The sequence below is a fragment of the Triticum aestivum genome, chromosome 6B (genome assembly GCF_018294505.1).
Source record: "Triticum aestivum cultivar Chinese Spring chromosome 6B, IWGSC CS RefSeq v2.1, whole genome shotgun sequence".
NCBI lineage: Eukaryota > Viridiplantae > Streptophyta > Magnoliopsida > Poales > Poaceae > Triticum > Triticum aestivum.
The window spans coordinates 147,815,539-147,821,698 of NC_057810.1; positions in this window are offsets into that span (position 1 = coordinate 147,815,539).

Sequence of the window (6,160 nt, forward strand, 5' to 3'; positions counted from 1 at the left end):
GAGTGTGGTCGGGCTCAGAATGAACAACGGAGAGAACCGTGGAAACCCGAACGGATGCAAGTTTTATGAAAACATATGGATGCGATGCACATGCTGCTATGAGATGAGATGCATAACAAGAACAAAATGCAAAACAAACGACAAAAACCCGACCACGAAGGAAATATCATATAGCATCTCCGGAAAAGGCAAGAGTCGGAGTTACGAATATGGGAAGTTGTATCCGGGGCGTTACAACACTCCACCACTACGAGAGGATCTCGTCCCGAGATCTAGGATGGCACCGGAGGGAAAAGGAAGAGGAAGATAAGCGGTAAAACTGAGTTGCTTCTTCGATCAATGAGTGAAACCACGAACCTTGAGAGGTTGAGCAATTAGAGATGAACGAGATTGCAAACAATCCGTTAGAAAAGAGGAACAAGGAACATTCGAGAACCTGAAGGTTGCAAAGACATTAATCAAGAGTTTAATGGACAAGATAGAATTCGGAACCACTCCAGTTAGAACTAGATAGAGAAGGAATAAGATTGATATAATTTGGGCAGCACTCCGACTGAAAGAAGAAGGAAAACTTGATAAGATGAAAAGAACTTGAAGAGATGACACAACACTCTGGTTAAATGGATAAGCATGAAAAGAGCATGATCTTGACAAAATGAGATGATTAGTGAAGAGAGCAACATCACAATGCCTCCGGAACAAAAGAATACAAGCTAGATCGTTGGGATAAAGGGACGGAGAAGAAAATGACAACTTGTGCCACAAATGAGCTTGGAAAGCACCCTTCCAAGAAGGTTATAATGGAGTTGTTGGAAAAACCAACAACGAAACGAATAAGCTTATAGTGGGCTTATGGAAAACATCCCAAAATTGAGGCAAAATTCTGCCACTAATGGAAACAATAGATTGGATTGAGGTCAACAAGAAGATGACAACTCCTTTCGCCGAGAGGATAGGAGAAAAACTTGGATCATTGATAAGCACCACAATAGCAACATTCCTTAGGGAAGGCTTTAGGTTAAATCTGTACCAAGATAACTCCACAGAAGAGATTGATGGATTTAAAATACGTCATTCTTGACAACATATGAATTGCGAAACATGAAGGAAATTGTCAAGAGTCACATAACACCACCTCAAAAGATAAGGTAGAAAGCATTGCACTTTGGAATGCAAGATGAAGAATGCTTGAACTCCTCAAAACAAAACATGTGTTGAGCACCATGTTTATTTTAGAGTGTAGCTTGGCAGATCATAACTTCAAGAGAAATCTTGAAGAACAAATGAAGAATGAAAGGAATCCTTCACGAACCACCATGTAGAACCTCCATGAAGAAATCCGGTAATAAAAGGGTGATAGACAGGAAGAGAAGTTGAAAACACAAGGTGAAGCCTTGCAATAATTTAGGTGGAGCTTCGCGACGATATAACCGAGAAAACATGGAACTCCGGAAAAGGAAAAGATGAACACTAGAACCGAGAATTACTTCATCATGAACAATCTCTGGAAAAAAGAATTGAATCACCTCGAGGAAATAAGAATAAGATTTATTGTATGCTTATCCTTTATCAAATTAAATTGATGACAAACAATGGATTTGGCATACTACTTATTCCCATTGAAAAAGGATTAAGAAAGATATAGCGCAAACTTGAGAAGGTATCGATGGAGCCACCAGTGGGATTTGGAAACAACGAATGAATTGATATGATAACGAAGGAAGTGAAATCTTGAACGAACCACCATAAGAATTGAAAATGAACGCAACAAAGGCACAATTCACCAGAAAGATTGAAGATACTTGAGGGAATTTAGATACAAGAGAACGAAGAGATCACGAACTGATTGAAGAATACTTGAACAAAGCACCGGAAGAATATGGAGACGAACGAAGAGGCATCAATTCAGAATCGAAAGATCTTCTGAAATAATGGCCTTCAGATGATCGAGAAAAGAAAGCAACCCTTGAAATGCGTCAGATGGGTGAAGAGAATTCTCACAATCTAAAACAATTATGAGAGGATGACATCAAACTTGAACTACACATCTTTGGAAGAATGGGTAAGGATTTAAGAGGAACTCTTCTTCGGTCTTCAAATATTGAGAATGACGACGAGGAACACCAGCAAAATTACTGGGATACTCTGGTATGATGACAAGCGAAGAGGTTGAGCCAACAATGAAATGATTTGAAATCGATCTTGGAAAAGGCATGTGACTGATGGAATCCATTCTTACGTCACACTTGAAAAGAATTTGAGAATAACTCCGGGGGAATTAGAAGAGTCAGGTAAGATCCTGGGAAAAACCTGTGGGTTAGGGCCCACTCAAAATATACACCGTTGAACGATTTTAAAGAGAGGTTGCACTGGTTGAATTAAATAGCTTTAATGAGATAACAACCTCGAAATATCTTGAACGGATTGAGAATGGAAACACAAGTCTTCTGAGATATCTTGAGCACTCCGGATAAGAATAGAGAGGGGTGAACAATTAAGAGGTGCACCGACGTGGAAAAACATTTGAAACGAGGAAAGGGATATGATCAACACCGAAAGCTTGAATTAAATCCACCGAAGAGGAATACGAGAATGAAGATTGATGAACTTGAAGCTCGTGAGCATCTTCATGAGGGATCACCGGATCAGAACATTGATTGAAAAGAGTGAAGAGACTTCACATGAATAAATGGAAACTTGATTAAGAAATCTGAGTCCTTGAAGAAAAAGGGTGGGAGGGTGGGAAAGCAAAGACAACTTGGGATGAATGAAACAAACACCGGTGAGAAAAATTAGAGTTGATCTTGCGGATGTTGAAAAAGATTGGAACCACTTGAAGAGAAGCACACCGGTTGAAAAAGAATTAACATGACGACCTCGATGATCAAGAAGGATTAGTATTCACATAACAATATGAGAACACCATTTAGGAAAGGTATGGATTTAACACTTGACAATGAAGCAACTCGAATACCACAACTCAAAACAAAACAAAGGATTTGGCTTGTAGAAATAAGCCGGAACAAATACATATGATAGAGATTTACCCAATCCCATATCATGCATCTGTTGGAAAGATATTCTAGGAGCTACTTGAATTCCCACCTATAAAACTCATGAAACTTTCTGGTTATGCAATCTGGTGTTGGGGATACAGGGGAAGCAATATATCTCACCCAAACTGACAATCCCTACATCCAGCTGTATCCATCCGTCAACACATAACCAAGAAACCTTCAGAAATCGTGTACCTCAACCTTCGAAAAGCATCCGTTATACGAGTTATGGCAATACTCCCGAACTGCCCAGTACTGGGTGATGTCAAGGTTATCTCACCAACAACTGCATAAAAGAGATTTTCGATGTCGGCAAAACTCAGGTATTCCAGAACTGCAACGATAAAATTGTGACGACAACACCTCAGTGCTCGACTCCCCGGGTCAAAGCCACATAAATAGATAGGAGGCACCAAGAACAATGTTCTCGTCACAAAACCATCGGAACAATTCCAAGATACCCGCATGATCCTAAATTTTTTTACTGAAATTTGAGGAGAGGAAAGACAAAACATCTACGTCAGGAGACCTCACCAGAGCGACGAAGGGACTGAGGAGTAAAAAGAATCCTACTCTCCGATATATATAATCCTAAGACTCAAAATAGTTTTTTTTTCTAGACTCAACAACGACCAACAATCAAGGGGGCTCCTAGGGTCGGTCGAGGCTCTGATACCAACTTGTCACGCCCAATATGCGACCCTATCCAAAAGGAACTCGAAGGTCCCACCAAGGATAGACCCCCATATTGAAACGCTTTTGCAAGGTGGATATCATTACATCAACATTACGTAATAGATGGGGATACATACATAAGGCATACAATGCCACATGAATACAACATCACAATACATAAGAACATCATCCGACTACGGATGAAACACAAATAGAAACTCAAACGACATCCACCCTGCTAGCCCAGGCTGCCGACCTGGAACCTATCCCCTGATCGAAGAAGCAGAAGAAGAACTCAACGCAAGCAAGCATCGCTCTCGTGTCATGACCATCGCATAACCTGTACCTGCAACTGTTGTTGTAGTAATCTGTGAGCCACGAGGACTCAGCAATCCCATTACCATGGGTATCAATACTAGCAAAGCTTAATGGGAAAGGAAGGGGTAAAGTGGTGAGGCTGCAGCAGCGACTAAGCATATATGGTGGCTAACATACGCAAATAAGAGCGAGAAGAGAGCAAGCGGAACGGTCGTGAAGCTAGCAATGATCAAGAAGTGATCCTGAACTCCTACTTACGTCAAACATAACCCAAAGACCGTGTTCACTTCCCGGACTCCGCCGAGAAGAGACCATCACGGCCACACACGCGGTTGATGCGTTTTAATTCGAATCTGGTGTCAAGTTATCTACAACTGGACATTAACAAATTCCCATCTACCTATAACCGCAGGCACGGCTTTCGAAAGATTATACCCTGCAGGGGTGTCCCAACTTAGCCCATGACAAGCTCTAGCGATCAACGAAGGAATAGACCTTGTCCCAGGAAGACCCGATCAGACTCGGAATCCCGGTTTACAAGACATTTCGACAATGGTAAAACAAGACCAGCAAGACCGCCCGATGCGCCGACAATCCCGATAGGAGCTGCACATATCTCATTCTCAGGGCAACACCGGATAAGCGAAGCGTACAGGAACCGACGAACCAAGTTGCCAAGGAATGGTCCCGCATGGTGCTCTAGGTTGGACCAACACTTAGACAAGCATTGGCCCGGGGGGGCTGTAATAAAGATGACCCTTGGGTTGATTACTCCCAAGGGAAATATAGGTGGTGGTGAGGCAAATGGTAAAACCAATGTTGGGCCTTGCTGGAGGAGTTTTATGCAAAGCGAACTGTCAAGGGGGTCCCATAAATCACCCGACCGCGTAAGGAACGCAAAATCCGGGAACATAACACCGGTATGACAGAAACTAGGGCGGCAAGAGTGGAACAAAACACCAGGCATAAGGCCGAGCCTTCCACCCTTTACCAAATATATAGATGCATTAATAATATAAGAGATATTGTGATATCCCAACCAAAATCCTGTCCACCATGGAGAAATCTTCAACTTCACCTGCAACTAACAACGCTATAAGAGGGGCTGAGCAAAGCGGTAACATAGCCAAGCAACGGTTTGCTAGGAAGGGTGTCAAAGGTTAGAGGTTCATGGCAATTTGGGAGGCTTGAAGAGCAACAGATAGGTAACGCAGCATAGCGATAGAACGAAGCAACTAGCATAGCAATGGTAGTAGTGAGATCCAGGGCAGCGGTCATCTTGCCTGAAATCCCGCTAGGACGAAGAACGAGTCCATGAAGGAGATGAACGGGCGTAGTCGAACAAATCCTCACAATCGCAACATTACTAGAACTAAGAAGCAACACCGGAAAGAAACAAACAACATGGTGAACACACAAGCATAATCATGGCATGATGCACAATCAAGTATGATGCATGTCCGGTTTAATGAGGCATGGCATGGCAAAGTGCAACAAACAATACTACAAGTTAAGTGGAGCTCAATATGCAACGAGTTGCATATTGACAAAACACCACATCTGAGTTATTTAGTTCGCTCTCGTTTAGGTACACAACAATGTTAAATGTTGTTAAACATGGCAAGAGGTGAAACATAATGAAACTAACTATTTAGGCAAATTTAAATGAGGCCGGAACAACAAAACAACAATTCCGGAAAATCCCCATATGCAAATTATGGATTTGGTACTGTTCTGTCCTGAAGCATATTTTAGAGTTGTTAAACATGCAAGATGAGTGCACCATGTTAAACTAGGCATTTTTCCACCCCATTTACATATAAAGTTTATTAAAATCCGAGCTACGATTATTTAGTTATGAATTAAAGCATTTTAACATGGCATAATGCAAAATAGACACAAACAACATGTTAAACATTTTTAACATAGATGAAAGTGGCATATTATTAATCTACACAATTTTCTGAGCATTTTACATATATAAAACATTTTGATATGATGCACAGTTGATGAGTTATTAAATGCATGAACTCTAAGGACTTCTCTGCAAATCTGTAATTCCCTGGATAATTAGTAAAATCGCTGAACAGGAAAAAAACACTATGTGGGAC